The sequence below is a fragment of the Adiantum capillus-veneris genome, chromosome 16 (genome assembly GCF_014529385.1).
Source record: "Adiantum capillus-veneris isolate H3 chromosome 16, ASM1452938v2, whole genome shotgun sequence".
NCBI classification, from domain to species: Eukaryota; Viridiplantae; Streptophyta; class Polypodiopsida; order Polypodiales; family Pteridaceae; genus Adiantum; species Adiantum capillus-veneris.
In genome coordinates this window covers 59,533,868-59,561,454 of record NC_140946.1, presented here as the reverse complement: position 1 = coordinate 59,561,454, position 27,587 = coordinate 59,533,868, and the positions used below count along the sequence as shown (strand labels likewise).

Sequence of the window (27,587 nt, the reverse complement as noted above, 5' to 3'; positions counted from 1 at the left end):
GTGTCTGTTTCACAACTTTCTTCCTCTTTAGAGCAAAAAAGACTTAAGTTATTAGAAAGTTATAAAGATTGTTTTGCAGATGAACTTCCAAATGAACTCCCACCTTCGCGACCTGAGGATCATACAATTGATTTGATCCCAGGAAGTTCTCTTCCAAATCAGCCCCCTTATCGAGTTAGTCTAATGCAGCAAGAGGAAATTCTCAAGCAGATTAACGAACTTTTGGAGAAGGGCTTAATAAGGCCTAATACTTCTCCATATTGTTCACCTGTCTTGCTAGTACAGAAAAAGGATGGCACATTCCACATGTGCATAGACTAGAGATCTCTAAACAAGATCACAATCAAGAATCGATTTCCAATCCCTCGGATTGACGACATTCTTGACAAGTTACAAGGAACAAGTGTCTTTAGTCGTATAGACTTGAAGAGCGGTTATCATCAAATCCGCATAGCTCCTCAGGATGTGCATAAGACTTCATTTAGAACAACCTTCGGGTTGTATGAATTTCTAGTGATGCCTTTTGGACTCATTAATGCACCAGCTCATATAGAAGCTTTACAGGCATTTTCTTTTATGACGTCTTAATCTTCTCAGAGACGGAAGACGAACACTATAAGCATCTCGCATTAGTGTTTGAAGAATTACGCAAACACAAATTATTTGTGAATGCTAAGAAAAGTGAGTTCTTTTTAACAGAAATCCACTATTTGGGCCATAAAGTATCTCACAACCAGGTGAGAATGGACCCCGATAAGATTCAAGCAGTTGTAGAATGGCCTACGCCAACTACAGTACATGATGTACGAAGGTTCCTTGGCCTCCGTTCCTATTATCGGCGTTTCATTCGAGCCTTTGCCGCGATAGCAGGTCCCCTTCATGACCTAACAAAGAAGCGGATTCCATTCCATTGGGGGTCTGGACAAAAACAAGCTTTTGAAAAGCTTAAGTATCTACTCAGTCACGGACCTGTTCTCACCGTCCCTGATCTTCGCAAACCTTTCGAGGTATAGTGCAATGCATCTGGAGATTGTGTAGGAGCAGTTTTGAACCAAGAGGGTCACGCGATAGCCTATGAAAGTCGGCGCCTTAAAGATGCAGAGTTGCATGTCTCCATATACGAGAAAGAGCTAATGGCAGTAATTCATGCTCTTTCCATTTGGAAACACTATCTATTAGGAGCTGATTTTATTATCAAAACAGATCATCAAAGTCTTCACTACTTTCTCACACAGAGAAAGTTATCAGAAAAGCAGATGAGATGGGCCTACTTTCTTTCAATATTCCATTTTCAGATTTTACACACTTCTGGAACAAAGAATGCAGTCGCAGATGCTCTCTCCAGGCGTCCAAAGATCAATGCACTAACAACAATTTATCATGAGGAACTAGAATCTCTCAGCGAGATGTATCCTCAAGATCCAGACTTTGCCACAATTTGGGCAGATCTTCAAGCTGGTCACTCAAGGCCACCTTATTCCATTAGGGATAATACGCTCTATCGTCAACAAGCAATATGCATAGCTCAACCCTTACGACAGAAGGTGATGGATGAAGCACATACTTCTGCTTATGCCGGACATCGGGGAATTGCTTCCACCACTAGTGCCCTCGAAAAGTATTTCTTTTGGCCAACACTCCGTGCGGACATTGAAAAACATGTACGTGAGTGTTTAGTCTGCCAAAAAGTAAAATATGACAGACATAAAGTTTATGGCAAGCTTCAACCGCTCCCTGTGCCTAACACGCCATGGGAAAGTATTGCCATGGATTTTATTACGGATCTTCCTAGATCCAAGAATGGAAATGATGCAATCTGGACTATAGTAGACAGATTCAGTAAGCAAGCACATTTTCTTCTAGTAAAGAAGACGATCAAAGCTGATCACATGGCTAGAATATTTATAGCTCAGATTTTTAAACACCATGGATTGCCAAAGACTATTGTCAGCGATAGAGATTCCCGCATGACTAGTCTATTTTGGCAGGCATTGTTCGAAAACTTGGGAACTAAGCTTGATTTTTCATCAGCTTATCATCCTCAAACAGATGGTCAAAGCGAAATCGCTAATGCCACTGTTTTAGATCTCCTCAAGTGCTATGTTTCGGAACGACAATCCGAATGAGAACAGTACTTACCAATAGTTGAGTTTGCGTATAATAATACCATACATTCCTCAACTGGTAAAGCTCCCTTCGAAATTATTTATGGGAAGCCATTCTTACTTCCTATTATGGTGACCAAAGAAAACATCTTCGCCGCAGATGAATTTGTGCGCAATATTGATATTGTCCATCAACAAGTAAAGCAAGCGATTCTTCGTACTCAAGAGCAACAGAAGAGAAAAGCAGACAAGCACAGAAGGAATCTCAATCTTGAAAAAGGACAATATGTCCTGCTTCGGTTTGAGAAAGCTAGATTGAAAAAGCGGGTCGGCAAAGGGAAAGTTGTCAAACTTTCCCATAGATTTTACGGCCCTTTCAAAATTACAGATAAAGTCAATGACGTGACTTTCAGATTGGATTTGCCTTCTAACTGACGCATCCATAATGCTTTTCATGTCAGTCTCCTCCGACCATATGTTGGACCTCCTCCAGTGGCGCCAGTACAAGAAGATCCTCCAGAAGTCGAAGAGACTGAGGAAATCCTTCAACCTGAACAGATAATACACCACTCGGAGAGACAACTCAAGTCGGGGAGTCTACATCGAAAGTATTTAGTCAAGTTCAAGAATTACACTCCTTTAGATGCAAAGTGGATGACTGAGTCCGATCTTAAGGACTACCCAGACATCTTGCACAGTTATGTTGACGCTCTACAGTTAGAGTCAACTGTTTAGAACCAAGAGAAATGTAACTAAGTCAGACTTTGTAAATGATTAATTTATTTACGAGAAAAGAATTATCTAATTAGTTGTGTGCACATTAGAATAGATTTAGCAGTTATGGGGCCTCAGGTAAGTTTGGGCCAGTGCACCTCAGGGAGACCCTAGCAGAAAATACCCTGAAGCCCTAGCGATTGGGAAATCGGGTCTTCAATGAAGGGGTAGATAGTAGCCTCAGATTTCAGGCTCAGAAAATTACGCACGCTAGTGCAAGCACAGGAATGAGATGGGGTCCTTAGAATAATAACCCTAAGGCCTGATTATTTTACGGCCTTAGGATAAGTTAGTTAAAAGTATTCTTAAATGATTTGCACTGGACCAAATGGCCGGACAAGTGCGAACAGGTAATGCGAGAGCATTGCTGGTACGGCAATGCGCTAGGGAGCAGATAACGTTTTCATTTATTGCATCTATGTGTGCAGTTGTGCACTTAATTGCACATTTCATTAACTAGCATAGGATTTTTAAAGTCAAAAGTTGAATGGTTTAAAAATTTTAAAAGTAAGTGTGCCACTTGGCACACTTTCCAATGCAATCTCTCTCTCTCTCCCTCACTCCCTCTCTTCATGCTAGCGCCCCCTCTTCTGGGAGGCTATAAGAGAGTAGCCCCTTCCCCTCTTGCCAGGTTGGCAGTGCACTACCCCCCCCCAAGTTGACCATCATCTACGCAATGAAGCTCTCCATTGAAGCTTGAGAGCAGCACCTTGTGGTGTATGTGGAGCCTCTGAGCACCCATCGCCTAGAACAAGGCCTCTCATGGTTGCTTGCAGCTTTGGGAGAAGTTTCATCGCGTAAAGTAGTAGAAAACTCTCTTTCTCCCTTGTCTAGCTACTGCAAATTCCCTGTTTTCAGCCCCTAATCACTTGTATTAGGGTGAATTTCAGCAAAGTCTTAATAGAATCTCATTCCCCACTACCTACTCTACACATACACGAAGTTTGGAGTATTTCCATCGCGAAAAGGACCTCCAATTTGGCATTGGAACACGCTCAGGTAACAATTTCTGGTTATGAGCAGAAAATTACAGCAAGCGTGTGTGTGTGTTTTGCATGTTTCTGTGGTTGGTTAATTGCAGGAATGATTACGTCCAAAGTGGCATAGTTAGCGGAAGATAGACCCTCATTCGTGAGAGCTTCCGATGAGTTTTGTGGAAGGTAGACTCTCCCCTACGAGAGCTTCCCAAAATCTCGCAGAAGAGGATAGATCCTCTCAGTAGTCAAAGAGCAGTTCTTCTACTCTCTCAGTCAGAAGCAGGAAAAAGGACAAGAAAGAATAGAGGACGGGCTTTCGCCCCGTTCCTGTGCTTGTAAAGATTCTCCCTTAGTAATAAAGATATTCTCTTTATGGGGGGGGACCAGCCCATCTTCTGGTCCCCAATGAAGTGTCAAGCTCTCTCTCTCTCTCTCTCTCTCTCTCTCTCTCTCTCTCTCTCTCTCTTTCTCTCTCTCTCTCTCTCTCTCTCTCTCTAATTCTCTTGAGTATTTGAAGTGCAATTAAACGTCAGTTTACGCTTCCGTATTTTTGTGACAACTTCCAAAGGGAAGAAGGGGAAAAAGTTAGTATAATGGAAGAAATCTATGGTTCCATTGATGACTGCCGAGCAAAAGAGGCAAGTTTTTCAAGCAATGAAAGTATTATGGTTGCATTTTGGCAAAGTGTCCACAGAAAGAGGAGAAGCTAGAAGACAAGCTGGAGACATCAAAAGTGGCAGAAGAAAGAGCTACAAAGAAGGGAAACACTAAGCCGGGACTTGTAGCAGGCTTCATGGGGATGCCCAAGGATCACGAGGACAAGAGTATCAAGCTCTGCAAAGAGAGGGGTAAGGTACAAGATCGGGAGGCCTTGATCTTCTTTGACAATGGAGCCAAGGCAAACTTCATTTCTACAGAGATGGTGGCTCGCTTAAGAGTGAAGCTTGAGAATATGGAACCACACTTGGACACAATATTGGCAGCACCAAGGCATGAGGTCGCACTAACGCCTCTCATTGGCAAGCTCCACTTACATTGTCACGGCTACATTAGGCACGCCACACAAGGACTTTCGCATCATGCCTCTTACGGGGTGTGATGTGCTCTTGAGATGCCTTGGCACCACAAGAATCTGGATTTGAGGGCTAGGAAGCTCCAGTTGAAGAAGAACAACAAAGAAAAAGATGTGGGCTTAAATGTAAAAATTAAGGGTGAGTCAATCCTATGTATCAGCTCCGGCCCTTTCCGAATTAACGAAATCAAGTCTTTTGCTTACTCGATCTTCGTCAAACCAATGCGTGAGTCTGAGGATTCAAATTTTCTAGATTAGAGTCGAAGTGTTTCAGTATTCTTTGGTCTTGTGCGGATTGTTTCTCAGGGGCTCAAATCACGACTTTGGTAGCTACAGCGCTCCCAAGTAGATAATGACACCTTGTTGGCCCCAAAAGTTGACGCCCCTTTCGGTATTTCTTTATTCTTGTTGCACTTGAGAAAACCCTGTAAACTTCTACAAGCTGTCCCACTTTTATCGGGCTGAAATTCCCCTGCTCTCAGCCAATTTCCATAGCATAACCACAGTAGAAGTCTCCACGGACAAAATCCCAAGTAAACAGTCATTTCCCACGCACTTCAGAGCACTTTACAAAACCTGGTGAGAAATTACAGCACGCTGAATTCTCTATTTTTGGCCTCCAATTTGCACCAAAACACCTATTCGATATTTCCCTAGCTTCCCCGAAGCTCTTGGGACCTGTAGGCACCAAAACTGGCCAAAACACTTGCAAAAAAAATACAGCAAGCTGTGATTCTCTGTTTTACACTCCAATTCGCGTGCCAATCACTTTTGTGGGTAACTCTCAAGCTCCCGCACATGTAGTGTTACTTGCCCAAAGTTAAGGTAAAGTTAAGCAACGTAAAGATCGGGTGAAAGCAAAAGTCTACCACCCTTTAGTCAGTCTACAGGCCAATTTCAATGGTTGGTCATATTCCTCGTTGCTTGGTTACCTCTAGTTTAGTTCTTGCTTGGAAAGCCATTAGGGGTCATCTTTCATGGCATGGCAGACAACAACCAAATGGGAATTCACTAAGCTTGGAAAGCATTCATTGGAGTAGGGCATCGGAGTTTTCTAGGGATGGTGATATCATCCTCCTAGGGGACTTTAATGCCCGAATGGGCAACTCTCACACAGTCTTCTACGACACTTTAGATGAGATGCTTAGAGAGCTGGATGGGTGAGTTGAGGCTTGAGAGATGCTCACATGACAGAGAGCAGACAGAGTATTGGAGATACGTCACGGAGATGACGACTACACATGGGTTAGCTATACTTAATGGCTTACAACAATTTCCTAGAGCAACCGGTTTCACATGCTTTCCACACAGACATGGGGCCAGTACAATGGACTATGTTATGGCACAGCCGAGCTTTATTCCTTGTATTCAGGATTTCATAGTGGGAGCTAGGCCAGTGGGCGTAGCAGTGGAACATGTTCTTTTGACATTGTCCGTTTCATTTCAGTATAGTACAGCCCAGACATCAAAAGGCAGGTCATATACCTGTTATACATTTACACCAGAGACTGACTCGGTTTATACAGAGGAGATCTATAGCCGTCTATGCACAGCCTGGCCGCTCAATGGAGGAGTGCACCACTTTACTGACTAACACACTGCATGGTGCAGCATCAAAGGCATACCCACACACTCAACTGGGTCGGAGGCGACATTCTGGGAGCATGCCCGAGAATAGTTGGTATCATGAGGAGTGCAAAGACATGAGAGCCCAGCTTCAGAGCAATCTTCTTTGATGAGTCATCACTTACAGACAGTCTCGGATTGCTTCCCAGTGCCTTGTGCGACAGAAGAAACAAGCTTACTTGGCCCAGATGAAGCGAGACTTGTATCAACTATTCTCGAGTAGAGACTCAAGAGAGGCATGGCAATTCTTTCATGAGCATTCCCCTCCCCCAATGATTACTTCTCCTAATGTGTGGGGCCAATATGTGACATCGTTATATACGGTTCCTCGACAGGACCCCCTTCCAGATCCTACAGAGCCATGCCCACCTACCAGCTCCTTCTTGACCACTGAGATGGTAAAGAGAGCCATTGATAAAATGAGGACCAACAGGGCATATGATCATGATGGTCTAGTAGCAAAGCACTTTATACATGCTAGAGATATGCTGGTAGAGGTTCTTGCAATGTTGTTCAATCGTGCCATGTGTGAGGGGTTACCTGAGACTTGGAGGTTGTCTACTATTGTGCCTATCTTCAAGGCAGGTGATCCTACAGAGCCTCTGAATTACCGCACTATTATGGTTGGGCACACATTGGCACGGTTGTATGCATCCATTCTTGAGCAGCAGTTGAGTAATTGGGCAAAGGGTGAGGGTGTACGGGCAAAGGGCCAGGCCGATTTTAAGAGGTGTTTCTCCACTCTTGATCATATTCTGACACTCAGAGCCATAATTGAGGAGGGCAGATCACATGGGATTTATTGTAGCTTTGTAAATTTCAGCAAAGCATTTGACATGGTACTGAGAGCTTGATTGATGCACAGACTACAGGAGATGGGGGTGCCCATAGTGTGGATTATGGCTCTATATAGATCAGTGATGGGACATGTACGCACGACGGAGGGGTATGTGATTCAGTTCACTCCACCATTGGGGTGAAACAGGGTTGTCCATTGTCTCCTACTCTATTTGGTATATATGTTGATGAGGTGTTTGATTACATCAACAGAGAGTAGGGGCATGGATCCCATTGTTATATGCTGATGATATTGTGTTTATCTCTGACTCACCAGAGGGTATGCATCGACAGTTGGATGCATTAAACAGTTTTGCAGAGGATAGTGGATTGTCTGTAAACCTTGGTAAAACCAAGGTTATGGTGTTTAACACCACACCACAGTGGATCACGAGATCAGCACCGACTTTCACATATGGTTAGGAGATTGTAGAGTATATAGATGTATACACTTACCTTGGGGTTGTCTTCATTGGGCCGAGGTTTTCTTTGGGGAGAGCAGCAAAGACTAGACTGATGTCACGAGGACGTGGCAACTGCTAACTTTAGTTGTTGGTTTCTTTCCAATGATTTTTGTTTAATTTTTGAGACCCTCTTTTTGAAGTTGCAAATGGTCGGACATTGTATGGACAATGTGAACGGTAGTTTCACCCACAGACGGGAAGTTGGTCGGCATTGGAACTCGTAAAGTAAAAGGATGTCTAGGCTCAGTTCAAGATCGTGTAGGTACCCCCGTCGCACTTAGCAAGTTGGTGGATACTAGGAAGTGAACTCAATAAAGGTACAATGTCAAGGTGGGGTCACCAAAGGAAAGTATCCGACAGCTAGGCTACATTGCATTTTTGGATGCGGTGCAGTGGGGATTGATGGTCAGATAACCAGTGGGAGTCCAACGGAAGCAGACCCTAAAATTTAGGGAACTGCTATTTTAGGCCACGAAATCTATTCGCGTCATTGCTTCAGAATGACAAGGGGAACATTTTATTACTCTGCTGCAAAGTCAACTGATGCACCAGTTGAGAGATTTTTAAGCAAGCAGCCCAATGCGGGAAAATTGCATGCATGAGTGCCAAGTGGCACTTTTTGGTCAATTTACCAAGTTTGGGAGAACAAAACTCGTAACTGACTTTCTGGAGCAGTTTTGGAGGTTGATAGCTCTGATTTTCAGCCATTTCTCTCCATTTTTGAGCTACCCATGACTTTACCTAGGACCAAGGAGCTCATTTTCAGCATTGGAAGGCATCAGATGCGTGTTTACAGGGTTGTTTTGCTGTGTTTTCAACGATACGCAGGTTTTGGGAGCCATGGAAATCTTCCCCTTTTTGCATCTATTTGTTCACAGATGCATTACAGGTCAAGCGTAGAAGAGGGGGTGCTCGATTTATGCTGGGGGATGCTTCATTGAGAACCTGTCACACAGGTTAAGAGCTATGGAGTGCTTGCTTTCCTCTCTATGTACAGTGTGGTGCTAGGAGTGATGACCTGCACACTACACTGTGCTTTCTCTCTCCCCTACGTGCAGTTATGTGATGCCCCACAAGAGGGCTCTTCATTTGACTGATGTACAGCTGTGTGGTTTCATGCTTTTGTGCTAAGGCAAGAGCCTCCTTGTGCAGGAACAGATAGCTAACTGCCACTCCAAAAGCAGGCACTGGTGAGGGTGATAACCTCACCGTACAGGTGCAATTTCAGCATTGGTTATGCGCTGTATTTTGACTGTTTTTCAGCCATATGGACGCCAGAACCATTGGGAACAGTGTCCCACTGACAGAGGACCGTTCGGGGACTGTTTAGGGCTGAAAACAGGGCAAAAATCAGTAAATACAGCGAGCTGAATTTACTGTTTTTGGGCAGAAATCAGAGGGTTTATGCCAGTGGAAGTGAGTTCCAGCAGGGGAATTGGTTTCGCGCAAGTTTTGGGGTTGTTATGCTGCTGAAATTTGGCCAAAATAGGTGGTATCTAGCTGGATACAGGTAAAGAATTCCCATGACTTTACTTTGTAATTTACCCTCTCAAAGTATAAAGAAATACCGAAAGGGGCGCCAGTTTTGGGGCCTACACATTGTCGGCGTCTGCTCAGAGCATTCTAGCTTCCGGCCATGTGTGTGCTTCAGTGTTAATTCCCGTCACAGGTTCCCTTTGCAAAGTGCTCTGTGTGTGTGTCTAAAGTAGAGAATTTCGGGTGAAAGCCAAAGCCTACCGCCCCACGGGCCAATTTCAACTGACTAGAGCTTATGCAGCCTTGGGAGGCTTGGAGAGGATGTGTTCGCAGGTTCAGTTCCAGGAACCTCGGACAAAGTTATGGCTCTTTGATACTTTAGTAGCCTCAGCTATGTTGTATGGGGTGCAGATATGGGGGCCTTCAGTAGGCCAGGATGGTTGGAGACTTATGGAGAGGCCCTTGGTATCTATGATCTCTTGACTAGTCAGAGCCAAGGCCTCCGTAGCCCACGCTATCATTCAAGCAGAGCTAGCTGCCCCACCTATGGAGATTGAGGCACTTACCAGATCAGTCTCCTTTGTGCACAACTTGGGGGATATTACTAGAGACAGATATGCTAGACTGGCCCTTGAGTCTTCCAGACAGTTAGCTCTTCAGGGGGACACTTCATGCTGGTATGCACAGATGACATCATGGTTTCAGACGCATGGCTTCACCATGGGCACCATGGGCAGGCTGCCCCCTTTCCAGTTTCTCTTCAGGCACCCTCGATGTCTCTTACACGGGTGGAGATTACTAGACTCATTCGTCAAGATCTGATCCAGCTAGATACCAAGGGGACATGGATAGAGCCACCACAGGAGTTGGGCACGAAGATGGCTTTCTATAGAGAGCATCTTTTCCACCTCACAAGAGATGGGTTTATGATTTGACCCAGCTACATGGACACACATATGTCTCATGGTTTACGGTGTGCCATTGGTCAGATACGCAAATCCTCACATCAGTTGTAGATTGAGACCGGTACATTCAGAGAGATACCAGCAAGCAACAAGATATGCCGCTTATGCCAGCTAGAGCAAGAGACAGAGCTACATTACATACGTCATTGCACAGTGTACTATGAGATACGGAGCCGTTTCCACTTGTAAGAGCCTTGTACAACTAAGAGTGCTTAATGCTTAAAGAACTTGACAAAATATTAATCACAACACTTCAAAGAGACAAGAGGCAGAATGAGGGTTGAAGATGGGCAACCCCCCTCGAAGGAAATAGATTTCTACTCAACCCAAGTACCTTAGGATTGAGCTTAGTTACAATCAACCGGAGAGTGAGTTTAAGTAGACTCACACTCGTAGATCATGCAAGATGCCATGTGCACATGCATAAAAGTAAACATAAGTAGACTCTCAAACATATGTACAAAGATAAAATTTAGCTGCTGCGTATGCTAGAGAAAAGAAGAGATCTAGTGTCTTGGTGGCTTGTAGGATGAATAAAAGAGCGCAAAACTGAAGGGAAACAACAAAATTTTCAGATTTATAGGTGTGCTGCCTTGAAAAACAGCAAGCTAGAGAGATAGATATGGCTTCTTGAGGATGAAGGAATAGTAAGCGTAGAGAGAGACAGTGATGGTAATGAAGGGGGTTTCTTGGGCTGATGGTAGACGAAAATTCAGCAACTAGGAGATGGGGAAGTGAGAGGGAAAGAAGCTTTATTTATAGAGAAGTTGCTTCAAGAGAAAAAGGAAAAAGTTGAAGAGGATTGTGACAAGTGTTTAGTAAAAGATAAAGATAGCATGACAAGTGTCTACACACTTGTCTCTTCCTTTAAAAGCTTTTTGACAAGTATCCACACACTTCTCTTCCTTTGAAACCTTTTTGACAAGTGTCTCATCTTTTGGAAAGTTTGTGACAAGTGTCCCGCCACATGTCCTCCTTTTGAAACCTTCCTTCTAAAATCTCCCTTCTAGAATCTTCTAGAAGCTTCCATCTTGGAACTGCTAAGAACACACATTAATATGGGTATCAATTGAAAGCTTTTTCTAAGTACAATACGGTTTTTGCTTCAAAACATGGATTTAACAGTGGCTTTTAATTTTGTATCTTATGAACCAAGCGCTCGCTATTGCTGCTCCCCCCCCCCCCCCCCCCTCGCTACGCCATCGCTAGCCTCCCCCCCCCCCCCCCCCCCCCCCCCCGCCCCACCTACCCCTGCGCGCTGCCTCCCGTCCCCGCCGCTCCTGCTCGCTGCCCCACAGCCGCCCGCTGCCCCCCTCCTAGTTTCGCGCTGCCCCGCGGGCCGCTCGCTTCCTGCTTGCGCGTTGCCATACTCCCCCCCCCTCCAATCCTACTTGCGCTCCCACACTTTATCCGGCTGCTCCACCTCCCCCCCCTTCCTACATATTGGCTCGTGTAGCACTGTCCTTTTGGACAAGTGCTCGACTCTCGTTTGTAACCTCTCTCCACCGCTCGTTCGTTTCGCCACAGCAATAGACACAGATGGAGGCTCCAGCTCCTTCTCAGAGGGACTCGCCCGACCTCGCTGAGCCCACCATTCGACTTGCTCTTTCACCGACAGAGCAAGCGAGCCTTGCCGCAGAGGTAGAGCCATTGCAGGCGACTTCTATCATTTGCAAGATTCTCGGCACCCGACCTAGCAGAGGAGAGCTGCGTGACCTTCTCCAGGTCCACCTTCTTGCAGAGGTGGGCAAGATCTTGGACGTGCAGATACTCGGACGAGGCTACTACCAGATTGAGTTTGAGACCTCCGGGATGGCGTCCAAGGTTATCGCCATGAGTCCACTGACCATCCGAGCAACACGTGCCCACTTTCGCCAGTGGAGACATGGTTTCAGCCCTGCTTCGGATGTTCTAGTAGAGGAGGCAGACATCCCCATCTCTGTTTGCTTTCCGGGTTTGCGGAGGGAGTACTTACCCCTTTTGTCCAGGATCGGCTCAGCCATTGGGCCTGTCTTGGAGACACCTCGCACGACAGCCTCAGTAGCTACCAAGGCGGCTGGCATTCCCTCAGTTCGCGTTTTGGTCAGAGACACTCACACGCTCCCGAAGGTTATTCTTCTGCCTTGGGTGAGTGGGGGTTGGTTTAGACAGAGTGTGGAGTATTCGGGCCTCCCGAACCAATGCTTCATTTGTCGACAGATGGACCATCTAGAGAAGGCCTGTCCAAGCAGGAGGCCTCAACCTACACCACAGCCTCAGCCCCAGCCTGCAAGGGCTGGCCAGCAGACACAGACAAAGACACAGCGCACAGATGCAAAGCCACCCTCTGAGCCTGGGGCTCCAACGGAGGAGGGATGGCAGCAAGCCCGTGGTAGACGACGCTAGGGGCCACAGCGTCAGTCTGGCACTCAGAGTGGTCCTCAGGCGCCTACTCAGCAGTAGTGGGTTCCCACGGGGAACCGGTTTGGTCCCCTTGAGCAGAATAAGGTCCCTGCTCCAGCCCCCACCCCAGCTTCACCTTCGACAGCCCCTCCCCCCCCAAAGTTCCCCCCCTCTTCCTCATCCTCCCCCCCGCCTCCTGCTCCCGCCGCCTCTTCCCCCCGCTGCTCTCCCTCTGCCGCTCCCTCCTGCCCCTCTTCTCCACCGCTCCCCCCAGCTCCTTCTCCCCCCTCTCCTGCTTCAGTTCCACATTCGACACAGGGGGCAGGGCCTTCTCCGGCGGCTAGGAGATCTCTTGGCAGCACCTTTGCCACGAGTCGCTTAGCGAAAGAGAAACAGCCCTTCTTGCAACCCCCTCTACAGGTACAGACATCTTCCCTTGCAGCTATCCCTCGTGGTCTGACGAGCATTGACATCCAGCGCCGATGGGACTTCTTCGACTACGGCTTCACTCGTTTTGTCGACGACCCCTCAGCAGACCATGAGGCATCCTGCTTCAAGGTCCATGTTCTGTTCCTTTCCGCTAGGGGGATAGAGGCCTTAGACTCAGCAGTTGGCTTCTCCTTCCCCCTTTGCGGCAGAGACCATACAAAGTGGACTCTCGACTCAGTGTTGGGATGGTTGCACACTCAAGTCCTAGAGTTCTCTCACCACATGGGAGAACTAGGAGTTACAGACATGCTCCAGACTTTGTGGCCATTGGCCAAGTTTGCGGTGACACCTCGAGATTCAGCAGGACGTAGACACATTGTGGTTTACTTCTTTGCCGATACACAGTGCTTGCCATGCTATGTATACATTCATGAGGACTCCTGGACAGAGGAGGTTGCTTTACGTACGGCTCGCTCTGCTTGGGCTTGGGCCAGGCACTTGATGCAATCACGCCTATCTAGAGGACGCTCGGATAGGGATTACTCCCTATCCAGGCCAGCCTCGAAGATAGCCCGTCTAGCTGCTACGGCAGCATCTGTTCTCTCTCGCTCCCCATGAGGATCGTCTCATGGAACGTGCAGGGACTAGGTGGGCCCCAGTTTCAACGTCAACGGGGCCGACTGCGTCAGGAGCTTCAGCGCTGCCTTGTGGGAGAAGAGATTGATCTCCTTATGCTTCAGGAGCACCATCTGTGTGAGAGCCGCATTAGATGTTGTGGTCAGCTCTTGCGTGGACGATATGATACTTTTTGGTAAGCTGCTTTTGGACCTGGAGGCATCCAGGGTGGGGTATGTATGACTATTGCGGACTCTTTGCAGCAGGCCATTGTGGGCAAAGGGATTATTGTGCCAGCTCTATGCAGGTTCAGGGTGGCCTAGTGGGTTTCCTGAACATCTCTGTGCCCAATGTGGCGAGAACTCGTGCAGAGTTTTGGTCTCAGATACTTGAGTCTCTGCGCAGGTAGAACACTGGTGCATAGGAGGGGACTTCAACATGTTGGAGGACCCTTCTGACAGGATTTGTGGCAGCCATGCTACAATGCATGGAGTTGAGTTGGCAGCTTGGGAGAGGTTTTGTATGACTCTGAGAGTTTCGGATGTTTGGCAGCACTCTGGCTTTGTGAGGCCCCCAGACAGCCTTGCCTTCTCTCAATCGGACCGCAAAGTGGGAGGAGTGAATCTATCGCGGATAGATCGCTTCTACACTAGTGACCACATCAGTGGCTTGGGAGGGACAGTGGGCATTCTGGCAGGGACCTCCTTCTCGGACCATGCACCAGTGATCCTCACAGTGGCAGACAGGCAGAGGAGTGGGAGCACGATGCTTCGCATCCCAGAGAGAGTCTTGCTGGACTCAGCACTCAGAGAGCGGGTAGAGGCTCTTTGGACAGAGAGCTTGGACATGCAGGAGTCTCCTGCTGACAGAGTGGCCTCAGGCCTAGCCCAGATTAGTCGCTTTTTTCTCCAGGAGTCTCTGGCTCGCCGGGCTGCCGCGAGAGGAGAAGCAGCGTCTCAGACGAGGCATTGCTTCGTACAGAGGATACAGGAGCAACATCCAGACAGTCCTTGGTTGGAGGAGCAGTTACAGCAGGATCGACAGGAGCTTGCTAGCACAGAGGAGAGGCAACATAAGTTTGCTTTTCACCGACAGGCATCTCAGTGGACCTAGGTGGGCGATAGAGTGATTGGTGCTTTCTTTGAGGCAGTGGGACCTCGGCACTCGCATGCCAAGGTCAATCAGTTGAGGAGGCCAGACGGGTCACTTGCTTCTGAGCCCGAGGATATGCGTGCAATTGCTACTGACTTTTACCGTGAGTTACTGTCTGCAGAGTCCCAGTCAAAGTGTCAGGATGCATGCAGGGAGCAGGTTTGGGCACAGATGCCTTGTCTTGTGACTGAGGAGATGCGTCAGAGGCTTGAGCTGCCACTTCAGCTCGAGGAGCTGCACACAGCTCTTAGGGCCCTCCCCCGTGGTAACTGTCTAGGTGAGGATGGGTTGACTCCCAGTTTTTTTTGCTTGAGTACTGGGACCTACTTGGCCCAATTCTCTATAGTGCCTTTCAGTACATTTTGCACACTAGAATGATGCCTGACAGCATGAGTGAGGGCTTGATCTACCTCATTCCCAAGGAGGGTGGCTCCTTGGATGAGATTCGACAAGGGCGTCCCATCACCATCCTCAACTCAGCCTATAAAATTCTTGCCAAGGCTCTGAGTTTGAGGATTCAGCCACTTCTAGAGAGCCTTATACATGGGACTCAGACAAGTTTTGTCAAGGAACACAGTATCCTTGACAATATCTTTACTTTTTGAGAGGCTTTTGCCCTGGCACGACTCCGTGGTGAGGACCTCGTGATTCTTCTTCTCGACTTTGAGAAGGCATACGACAGAGTTGATTGGGACTTTCTAGAGGGCACTCTACGCAGGATGGGCTTCTCAGATGCTTGGATCAGAGGGGTGTCAGCTTTGTACAGACAGGCTCATACTCAGGTACTCTTGGCAGGAGGTAGAGGTGATCACTTCATGCTTACACGCTCGGTCAGACAGGGTTGTCCTCTAGCTCCCTTCCTCTTTCTGTTCTATGCGGAGGCGATGAGCAGGTTTTTGGTGTCGCAGCAGGTTGGTCTACAGGGCTTAGCACTCCCTATTCGGGGAGATGAGCTATTGGACGTTGAGTTTGCCGACGACTCAGCCTTGTACTTAGATGGCCAGGAGGCCAACCTTCACAGGTGTGAGCAGGCTCAGGAGACATTCTGTTGTGCATCGGGCGCACTGATCAACTGGAGAAAGACAGTGGCTTTCTCGGTTGGTAGTGCTCCTGTGCCCGATTGGATGCCAGGAGAGGGTTTTAGGTGGATTCCCCCAGGGACTGCAGTTCGCTACTTGGGCTGTCAGGTGGGTTTGGACTTGTCTCCCGAGCAGCAGATTGCTCCCCTTCTCCTGTCTATCAGGAGAAAGTTGTTACATTGGAGCTCAGCACGACTTTCTTTGGCTGGCAGAGTAGTAGTTGCCAACAAGGTGTTGTTGGCGACTATGTGGTACATCACTTCTTGCTGGATCTTCTCGAGTTCTTGTATCAGCCCGGTAGAGAGGCTGATCAGGAACTTCCTTTGGTCACGACGTGACACTCAGATAGCCCGAGCCAAATTGGCTTGGCAGGTCATCACTCTTCCTTGTTCACAGGGAGGGCTTGGGATCATTGATCCAACACAGCAGAGCAGAGCCCTTCTTGGGAAGTTCATCGTCAGAGAACTTCTTCTAGGTGAGGAGCCTTGGAAGGAGTTCTTGCTTCAGCGGCTTCGTGCTAGGGTGCCTCAGGCAGGAGGCCCTTGGCAACCTTCGACCAGATGGATCTTCACAGAGATGCCAGAGTTGGTTTGAGCAAGATACTGGAGGACTGCTTCGCTGTGAACTTGCTTCGATCTTGGGAGCTCTTGCGGCGTGGCTTGGAGCAGAGACAGCCTACGTGCACGGAGGAGCGCCTACGGCAGCCCCTCGTCTGGAACCCCATGGTTAGCACTCAGAGAGGCCACTTGGTTGGCAGTCGGCCTCATGTTTTCTAGGGTCCCATGGCAGCGGGTCCAGCGTGCTCTTTAGGTGACTGGCTAGAGTTCACAGGTTTGTCAGAGGAGGTGCAGGGTCTTCAGCTACAGGGCATGAGAGGGGTGTAGAGCATGTGCCAGGACATCTCAGAGTCAGTTCCAGCTGACTGGCTCACGCCTCTTGAGCCAGTAGCACCCCGGTGGATAGGAGCCTTCACACGACTGGAGGTTCTCATCTCAGTCAGGGCCTGCTCAGTCAGGGCCTGCTCAGAGAGTGTTCCATCCCTTTTCTTCGAGCTCCAAGGTGGGGGACGCCTTCAGCGAGTTTCAGTAGAGGCCCCGCAGGAGGCAGAGTACTGTTTCTCCCAAACTTGGATGGTGCCCAAGAAACCCATTAAAGCTGCTACAGCCCGTATCCCGGCATCTTCTCGTAATTATGTGCCCCCTTTGAAGAATGTTGCTCAGAAAAAGCTCCCTTGTAATGACAACACTTCTTTGGCTGAAGCTTGGGACAAGGTGGTCCGCTCTTACAAGGAAGCTGTTACAGGCGAAGCCTCATCATCTCTGCAAAATTTTTTATAAACCTTCTATAGTACGAACACAATCCCAAGAAGCTTCTGACATACTGTACAGTCTTCAAGTCTGGCCATGTCTTGATAGCTTCGACCTTTGCAGGATCCATTCTAACACCATCCTTTGAGACTTACATCGTGCATAGTCTTTAAGTCTGGCCATGTCTTGATAGCTTTGACCTTTGCGGGATCCATTCTAACACCATCCTTTGAGACTATGTGGCCAAGAAAGTGGATTTCTTCGAGGAAGAATTCACTTTTCATAGAATTGACAAGTAACCTGTGACTGCGCAGCTCTTCGAACACAATGGTCAAGTGACGCCTATGCTCCTCTTCATTCTTCGAATACACTATCATGTCATCGAAGAACGTTCCAACAAACTGTTGATGCGAGCGGAAAATCCGGTCCATCATTCTGTTGAACGTGGCAAGAGCATTTGTTAGCCCAAATGGCATCACTAGAAACTCATAAAGACCAAATGTCGTTCTAAACGCAGTCTTGTGCACATCCTCTGGCCTTATACGAATCTGATGGTACCCACTCTTAAGGTCTATCCTGCTGAAAATTGCAACACCATCTAAACAATCGAGAATATCATCAATTCTAGGAATAGGGAACCTATTCTTGATGGTATTCTTATTCAACGCACGGTAATCAATACACATGCGCCATGAGCCATCCTTCTCCTGCACTAGGAGCACTGGGGAGCAAAAGGGTCAAGAACTAGGTTGAATCACCCCTTCTCTAATAACTCCCCAACCTGGCCCATAATCTCTTTCTGTTGCGTCGCACTAACCCTGTAGGGAGGTCTATTTGGTAGGTTACACCCTGGCACCAAATCTATCCGATGGTCCTCAGGTCTCTCTGGCGGCAATTGCGACGGTAATGAATCAGAAAAACAGTCACTAAACTTTTGCAAAAATGCTGACCTTTCTTTATCTAACACAGATAAATTTGATTGATCACTATCTGAGACATCACGTGCAAAAATCAGTACACAGAAAGATGATTCTTTATTACATAAGTGATAGCAAAAGCAGATACCATAGGGACTGACTCTCCTTTAAGCTTTACATCCAAGATGTGAGTTTTGCCCCTATGCTGTACACTGATCTTTTTGTTGTAGGCATCCAAGACTCCATGCACTCGGAACATCCACGGGATCCCCAACAAGGCGTCACAACCTTCCAGCGGCATGATGTAAAACTCTTCAGTGTCCACATACGACTAAATATGCAGACGCAGTTTTCCAATGATGGGAGTAACACAGTCTGAGTGGCCACGACATGCCAACCCTGCCTCTATTGTGTACCCCATCTTGTCAGCTCTGATGCCCAGCTTCATAGCTAACTCTGGTGAGATAAAGTTGGCTTTGGCAACTGGATCAAAGAAGATGAGTGCCGTCTGATCCCTAACTTTACCCCATGCCCTGCATAACTCACTGGCATCTGTGCTGGGCCTGTCACCCACCATGTCTGGCACTAAACCTGCCATGGGTTTAAGCTTCTTGCCTTTCTGGTCTTCTTTATCCTTTGAGTCAGCTGGTCTTTTCCTTTGTAGACAATTGATAGAAAAGTGACCAGGCTGCTCGCATAGAAAGCATTTGTTCTCAGCCATTAGGACCGTATTTTCCTCGAGCGACTTGCGCACAAAAGGCTTCCTTTTCTGTTTCTTTGCTTGCGCTCTAGACGTCCCGGCTGAATCCTTGTCTTTGGTGGCCTTTTCTGACCCCTGTGACGCATCAAGAGCCGTTTTCACAAAGGGCGTCTTCGCTGAATTTTTCTTTTGCTGCCCTCCTTTGTCACTTCTGAGAAATCCACTGTCCTCTCCTTTCAACAAGGCAAGACCAGTGTTCACAACTTCCATAAGCTGAGTAAGGGTAGACACTCTATTCTTTCTACAGTAATCGCGAAGCCCTTTAGGCAGCCCACAATAGTACTTCTCTATCTGCTCTGTCAATGGCACAAATTTGTAGGAGGTCACTGAGAGTAACGCTTTACAAAACCTCCTATTGTACTCCAGCAAGCTCTTGCATGAAGCTGAAGTAAGCTGGTGCCAATCTGTCATGACGTCGACTTCAAATTCATTTGATAGCCAAGCAGATGCAAACATTTGCTTGAAGTAAACCCAAGTGGCGGGTGCCTGTCCTTGCATTAACAATGTCGTCCACCATGTACGCGCATTGTTCTTTAAAAAAGTGAGCTTTCCTGACCTTCGAGGCCTCTGTAAAATTCCCTCCCGCATAAGCTGTATCAAACTGCTGGAGGAAAGTGAGGGCCTTTGTCTTATCCTCGAAACCACTGAAGGTACCGAACTTCACCGCTGCACCACCTTCTTTGTAAGCCTTCGGCTTCTCTAGTGCCCCCAAGTTGTCATACGGAATGGTCTGCAACATGGGCACTGTAGTAGGCATGATCGGCACATCTTAGCCATTCACATTTTGCGTCAGAGGTGCGATATCTGGCTGCTGTCAAGAAAAACCAGCCATGCCAAAATGACCCAATGGCACCCCAAACTGGCCCTGGTTGCAGTGGAAACCTTGTTGCATGCGGATACTACCATACATGGGGTTTGGCATGATGTCTTGCATACCCCCGAACACTGTTCCTGGCCTGTACGGCTGACTTTCAGGCGCATAACTAGCCATACTTTGGAATAATGATCCACCCCCGAAATACCCAGGATGTACCGTGGGTGGTGGAAAAACTGAGTGCATTGCCTGGTATCCAGCTCACTGTCCATTCAAGACAGCATGCTGGCTCTGAAAGGTGGCGGGCTGAACTGGCATAACCTGTGGAATAGGCGTTCTAGCCACCTGTTCAAGCACGGGAGGAACCTGCTTCGGAGCCCCCGACTCCGCAACATGCGAGTGTTCCCTTTCCTCCTACGCCACATGAAGTACCTGGGCTTGAGCATCAACAAGCTCCGTACGCGGCGTAGGTTGCCTATTTTGCTGTTGCACTGGTGGCGCTTGCAAGAATTCCATAAACCTCGGATTCTGCACCAGCTCCGAAAAGACATTCACCACGGCAGCTAACTGAGTCTTGAACGCATCATCCTCAAGTTGCCCAGTCATAAAGCCCTATACTACTGGAGGGACATTCATGTTGACAGGAGGTACAGACTGACGTGGCCGTCAGCTCTCGCCAATCTCAAAAACCATAGGAGACTCTTTTTCTGCTTTGCCTGAGTCTTCTCCAAGGCAACTCTAATCTTCTTATACATCTCATCCATGTTCTCAACATATCGATCTGCCTCAAAGATCTTGTCCTTTGTATGCAAAATGGGAGGAACCTTTTTGCCACCTTCAACAATTTCAAAAGGTGCTTTGCCAGTAGACGAATGCACCGTATTATTGTACGCATACTCAAGCATAGGCAAATACTGTTCCCACTTGCCCTTATTATCTGACACACAGCATTTCAGCAGATCTAAGGCAGTAGAATTAGCCTCTTCTGACTGTCCATCAATTTGTGGATGAAACGAAGACGAGAACTTGAGCGTAGTGCCCATGTTCTCAAACAATCCTCTCGAGAACAAACTGGTCATACGAGGATCACGATCACTGATAATCGATTGTGGCATACCATGGTACTTAAACACATTGTATATGAATAAGCGTGCCATCTGATCAGATTTTATCTTCTTCCTGACAGGGATAAAATGGGCCTTCTTGCTGAACCTGCAGATAATGGTCCATATACCATCACTCCCTGTTGGCGTCCTTGGAAGATCAAAGATAAAGTCCATAGCAATGCTTTCCCATGGCCTATCCGGAATCGGCAGAGGTTGTAACAACCCTGGTGCCTTTTGACAGTCAAACTTGATCTTTTGGCAAACTATGTATGCTCGCACAAAGGCATACACATCTCTCCTCAAGGTAGGCCAATAGAAGAATGTCTCTACCGCTTTAACTGTTGCATCAATGCCACGATGCCCTGCATACGGTGGGACCTGACTCTCTTCCATGACCTTATGTCGCAGTGGCCTAGTGACACAAAGTCTGCCATGCATCATTATAAAACCATCTCTGAGGAGGTAGTGCTCGTGATGTTGCCCCTCTTGTAACTGTTCAAAGATCCTTGCAAAATCTTCATCAGCAGTATATTGTTCCTTCATGTCATCTAACTCATGATGATAAGGAATTGACACAGCTGAAATTTGTGGCTTTCTTGATAATGCATCAGCCACAACATTCTTCTTGCCTTCCACATGCATAATCTGGAAGTGGAACATGGAAAGAATGTTTGCCCATCGCATATGCTTTTCGGATAACTTTGACTGTGTCAAGAAGTATCGCAAGGTCTGATGATCTGTTTGGACAACAAAATCAGCACCTAAGAGGTAGTGCTTCCAACTAGAAACCGCATGAATCACGGCCAAGAGCTCTTTCTCGTAGGCTTGCATAGTCCTTTCTGGCCCTTGCAAAATTTGGCTTTCATAAGCTACTATCCGTCCATCTTGCATTAGCACTGCTCCAATGCTACTGCCACACGTGTCACACTGGACCACAAATGACTTCCTGAGATCTGGCAAAACAATAACTCAATCTGAAGCCAACTTTTCCTTTAAGAGACTAAAAGCTGAAATCTCTTTTTGGGTCCATCTGAAAGTGACCTCTTTCTTTTCCAGAGCGTGAACAGGCGATGCTATCTCTGCAAAATTTCAGATAAACCTTCTATAGTAGGAACACAATCCCAAGAAGCTTCTAACATCGTGCACAGTCTTCAAGTCTGGCCATGTCTTGATAACTTCGACCTTTGCGGGATCCATTCTAACACCATCCTTTGAGACTATGTGGCCAAGAACGTGGATCTCTTCGAAGAAGAATTCACTTTTCTTAGGATTGACAAGTAACTTGTGACTGCGCAGCTCTTCGAACACAATGGTCAAGTGACGCCTATGCTCCTCTTCATTCTTCGAATACACTATCATGTCATCGAAGAACGTTCCAACAAACTGTTGATGCGAGCGGAAAATCCGGTCCATCATTCTGTTGAACGTGGCAAGAGCATTTGTTAGCCCAAATGGCATCACTAGAAACTCATAAGGACCAAATGTCGTTCTAAACGCAGTCTTGTGCACATACTCTGGCCTTATACGAATCTGATGGTACCCACTCTTAAGGTCTATCCTGCTGAAAATTGCAACACCCTCTAAACGATCGAGAATATCATCAATTCTAGGAATAGGGAACCTATTCTTGATGGTATTCTTATTCAACGCACGGTAATCAATACACATGCGCCATGAGCCATCCTTCTCCTGCACTAGGAGCACTGGGGAGCAAAAGGGTGAAGAACTAGGCTGAATCAGCCCCTTCTCTAATAACTCCTCAACCTGGCCCATAATCTATTTTTGCTGCGCCGCACTAACCCTGTAGGGAGATCTATTTGGTGGGCTACACCCTGGCACCAAATCTATCCGATGGTCCTCAGGTCTCTCTGGCGGCAATTGCGACGGTAATGAATCAGAAAAATAGTCACTAAACTTTTGCAAAAATGCTGAGCTTTCTTTATCTAACACAGATAAATTTGACTGATCACTATCTGAAACATCACGTGGAAAAATCAAGTACACAGAAAGATGATTCTTTATTACAAAAGTGATTGCAGAAGCAAATACCATAGGGACTGACTCTCCTTTAAGCTTTACATCCAAGATGTGAGTTTTGCCCCTATGCTGTACACTGATCTTTTTGTTGTAGGCATCCAAGACTCCATGCACTCGGAACATCCACGGGATCCCCAACAAGGCGTCACAACCTTCCAGCGGCATGATGTAAAACTCTTCAGTGTCCACATACGACTAAATATGCAGACGCAGTTTTCCAATGATGGGAGTAACACACTCTGAGCGGCCAGGACATGCAAACCTTGCCTTTGTTGTGTACCCCATCTCTTCAGCTCTGATGCCCAGCTTCATAGCTAACTCTGGTGAGATAAAGTTGGCTTTGGCACCTGGATCAAAGAGCATGAGTGCCGTCTCATCCCTAACTTTATCCCATGCCTTGCATAACTCACTGGCATCTGTGATGGGCCTGTCACCCATCATGTCTGGCACTAAACCTGCCGTGGGTTTAGGCTTCTTGCTTTTCTGGTCTTCTTTATCCTCTGAGTCAGCGGGTCTTTTCCTTTGTGAACAATTGATAGAAAAGTGACCAGGCTGCTCGCATATAAAGCATTTGTTCTCAGCCATTAGGACCTTCTTCTCCTCGAGCGACTTGCGCACAAAAGGCTTCCTTTTCTGTTTCTTTGCCTGCGCTCTAGACGTCCCGGCTGAATCCTTGTCTTTGGTGGCCATTTCTGACCCCTGTGACGCATCAAGAGCCGTTTTCACAAAGGGCTTCTTCGCTGAATTTTTCTTTTGCTGCCTTCCTTTGTCACTGCTCGGAAATCCACTGTCCTCTCCTTTCAACAAGGCAAGACCAATGTTCGCAACTTCCATAAGCTGAGCAAGGATAGCCACTCTGTTCTTTGTACAGTAATGGCGAAGCCCTTTAGGCAGCCCACAACAGTACTTCTCTATCTGCTTTGTCAATGGCACAAATCTGTATAAGGTCACTGAGAGTAACGCTTTACAAAACCTCCTATTATACTCCAGCAAGCTCTTGCACGAAGCTGAAGTAAGCGGGTGCCAATCTGTCATGACGTCGGCTTCAAATTCATTTGATAGCCAAGCAGATGCAAACATTTGCTTGAAGTAAAACCCAAGTGGTGGGTGCTTGTCCTTGCATTAACAATGTCATCCACCATGTAAGCGCATTGTCCTTTAAAAAAGTGAGCTTTCCTGACCTTCGAGGCCTCTGTAAAATTCCCTCCCGCATAAGCTGTATCAAACTGCTGGAGGAAAGTGAGGGCCTTTGTCTTATCCTCGAAACCACTGAAGGTACCGAACTTTACTGCTACACCACCTTCTTTGTAAGCCTTCGGCTTCTCTAGTGCCCCCAAGTTGTCATACGGAATGGTCTGCAACATGGGCACTGTAGTAGGCATGATCGGCACATCTTAGCCATTCACATTTTGCGTCAGAGGTGCGATATCTGGCTGCTGTCAAGAAAAACCAGCCATGCCAAAATGACCCAATGGCACCCCAAACTGGCCCTGGTTGCAGTGGAAACCTTGTTGCATGCGGATACTACCATACATGGGGTTTGGCATGATGTCTTGCATACCCCCGAACACTGTTCCTGGCCTGTACGGCTGACTTTCAGGCGCATAACTAGCCATACTTTGGAATAATGATCCACCCCCGAAATACCCAAGATGTACCATGGGTGGTGGAAAAACTGAGTGCATTGCCTGGTATCCAACTCACTGTCCATTCAAGACAGCATGCTGGCTCTGAAAGGTGGCGGGCTGAACTGGCATAACCTGTGGAATAGGCGTTCTAGCCACCTGTTGAAGCACGGGAGGAACCTGCTTTGGAGCCCCCGACTCCGCAACATGCGAGTTTTTCCTTTCCTCTTGCGCCACATGAAGTACCTGGGCTTGAGCATCAACAAGCTCCGTACGCGGCGTAGGTTGCCTATTTTGCTGTTGCACTGGTGGCGCTTGCAAGAATTCCATAAACCTCGGATTCTGCACCTGCTGTGAAAAGACATTCACCGCGGCAACTAATTGAGTCTTGAACGCATCATCCTCAAGTTGCCCAGTCATAAAGCCCTATACTACTGGAGGGACATTCACGTTGACAGGAGGTACAGACTGACGTGGCCGTCAGCTCTCGCCAATCTCAAAAACCATAGGAATCTCCTTTCTATCCTTTGAAGAGGAACCCCTCTTCCATAATTCCCTTCCCCTTGTCGGCCATAGTGTAATCCCTGCGTTCCTGCATTCTGTGTGTTTACCCAAAACAATCCAGGCTCACTCTTTAAGGAAAATGTGATTGATGTCCCGGCAATGGAACCATGAAACCGGCCCGTAGGGTGGTAGACGTTGACTTTCACTCGAAATTCTTTACTTTAGACACACACACACGCAGCGCACTTTGCAAAGGTAACCTATAACGAGGATTAACACCTATGTACACACACAGCTCGGAAGCTAGAATGCTGCGAGCAGACACCGACAACTTGTAGCCCCAAAATTGGCACCCTTTCGGTATTTCTTTATTCTTTAACAGAGGGAATAAAACATGTGATCTCCTACAAGCTGCCCCGCAGAATCTAGGCTAAGAAACACCTGTTCTGGTCCGATTTCGGCAACATAACTGTACTAGGACGCTTCACAGTCAGTATCCCCACGCAATAGGTGACTTTCCCGACGCATACAGACACTTTTCAAAACCTGGCGAGAATCTGCAGCACGCTCAATTCTCTGTTTTCTGCCCCGAAAATGCGCAGTTCACCTGTACAGCGGTCCCCTTGCGTCCCCGAACCTCCTGGGGGTATTAGGGTCCGTTTAGGGCCGAAACCCTAAACCTGCAAAAATACACAGCAGGCTGTAATTCCCTGTTTTGGGCTCCGTTTCGCGTGCCCGTCACATCTGTAGCAAGACCCCGAGCTCCCGCACCTATAGGGCTACTTGCCATTTGAATCGGACGAGATTTCTGGCGTGAAACCTCTCTGAATTCACCTGTATCTGCGGTGGATTAGCCGCTAGCTAATCCAGTACCTGTGCAAGAGGCTCTTGCCTCGGCAATCGCGCATGAACCCACATAACTGTACATTGGTCAAATGAAAAGCCCACTAGTGGGGCATAACATACTACAGGTAGGGGAGAGAGAGGGCAGTGCGTAGCGTGCAAGGCATCACTCCTGGCACCGCACTATATATAAGAGGGCAAGGAAGCACTCCATAGCTCTTAACCTGTGAGACAGAATGCAAGTGAAGGCCTCTCCCAGCTTAAAATTCAGCCCCTTTCTTCTTGAAGAGGCAAGTGCACAGAAATGTGCCACTTGGCGCATTTACAAGTATTTTCTCGTTTCGGATTCGCCGCTTAAAAATATCCTGACCGGTTGCCAAGTTGACTTCGCGGTGTCGGGAGTTTTTTTGAGCAAGGGATTGCGCATATGTACATACACATGCATGGTGCATCGAATAAAGGATTACCCAATTTCCATAGCCAGGTGGTTACGTGGGGCCCACATGTGTACAGGTAGGACAGCATGTACATAGTGCAGCGATTTTCACTATTATCAATACTAGTGTGTTTTTTCTACAATAAGGAGGAGTTGGTAGCGCGTAAAACTTCTCGAGGAAGCTATCCGCGGGCCGACGACGTGAGGTCAGCAGGTGCGTCAGATGGCATCTAGTGGCGTCAGGAGGGCGAACGAGGTCAATATTTGCACGCGGATGAGGACGGACACAACGTGGGTGTTTTCTTGTGAGAGTTATGCAGAAAGGTCATCATTAGGACCACTTTTTGGGGCCACTTCACGTGGTGGCGAGATGCATTATTGGAAAAAAGATGAGTGCCAGGTGTGCGAATGATGAAAAAAGGTGACAACTATGCACTGCGAGGTCAGTTTTTGGCCTGTTCGGGGTCCGTTTGAGGTCATCTAAAAGGCCAAGGGTGCCCAAGTAATAAAGCTAAGTGTGGGAACTGAAAAAACTGAGAGAAGACCAGAAAAAACGTGGAGAAGAGAGGAGGAACAGCCGCAGGTGTGTTTTTGGTGTTTTTGGAGCCTGTTTTGGCCGTAAACTGCTCATCCGAGGTCGGATTTGAGCACTTTGACATTGTAGACTGGGGTTTTGGGCCGTTCCGGACGCGATGGCGCTGTCCATTTTGCCAAATTCCTCACTCTTTTCCTGCTGTTTTTCTGTGTAAGTTTCTCCTATGAGCGAAGTTTCTGCTCTAGTTTGTGATTGTATCTGGCTTATTTTACCTATATTGTGTGAGCTATTTGTCCCATTGGTGTTGGCCCAAGCTCAATTGTATCTAAACATCAGAAATTCTCCTCTTTTGAGCTGAGTTTTTTGGGTGTGTGTGTGTGTGTGTGTCTCTGTGTGGAGTGGGCAAGTGGATAGTTTCTCTCATCTCACTCCAGAGGTGTGTTCCCTGTCTCGGCCAGGTGTGTTGTGTAAGCCGAGTGGTGCCCCATAGTGTGTGTGTGTATCTTCCCAAGAGTGTGTGTCGGGTCGTTATAGAGGCGCTGTGTGTGTTTTCATCCCGCTCACAGCGGCAGAGTTGTAAAATGTTCCCCTAGTCATACCGGAGGTAATGACGCGAACACATTTCTCGGCCCAAAATAGCAGTTCCCTAAATTTTAGGAGATGCTTCCGTTGGGCTCCCACTGGTCTTCTGACCATCTATCCTCATTGGGACCACATCCAAAAATGCAATGTGGCCCAACTATCGGATAC

General features: G+C 47.5%; 1 protein-coding gene across 2 annotated transcripts in view; it reads right to left on the bottom strand.

Moving 5' to 3' along the window:
- LOC147439123 (uncharacterized) overlaps positions 1 to 27,587 on the bottom strand; it is a 107,486-nt gene that overhangs the window by 55,678 nt on the left and 24,221 nt on the right. The window lies entirely within an intron of this gene.